We start from the raw sequence: 284 nt of genomic DNA, 5'->3' as shown, positions 1-284 counted from the left end.
CTAAGCTATTTTATTTGCCATGCAGCTTTTGCTGTCACTGGGCATGTTAAGACACAGCATTAACTTAGTAACAGCATAGCTTTGTTACTGCTAAACCAAAGAGAATGGCAAAACATTCAATCCACATCATGTATTAAGTGCAGAAAAAAAAAAAGAGGATCTAAGCTGACTTGCTTGACGTATATTATAATGCAGCAGCATTGAACACTGCTGGTTGAATTGGGTGCGGAAAGTGCCAACAGATGTGAGCACACAGTTATACATGGGGTAGTTTTCATTTTGGA

The sequence above is a fragment of the Amblyomma americanum genome, chromosome 11 (assembly GCF_052857255.1).
Source record: "Amblyomma americanum isolate KBUSLIRL-KWMA chromosome 11, ASM5285725v1, whole genome shotgun sequence".
Classification (NCBI taxonomy): Eukaryota; Metazoa; Arthropoda; class Arachnida; order Ixodida; family Ixodidae; genus Amblyomma; species Amblyomma americanum.
The sequence above is the reverse complement of the archived record's forward strand: the minus strand, read 5'-3'. Positions refer to the sequence as shown.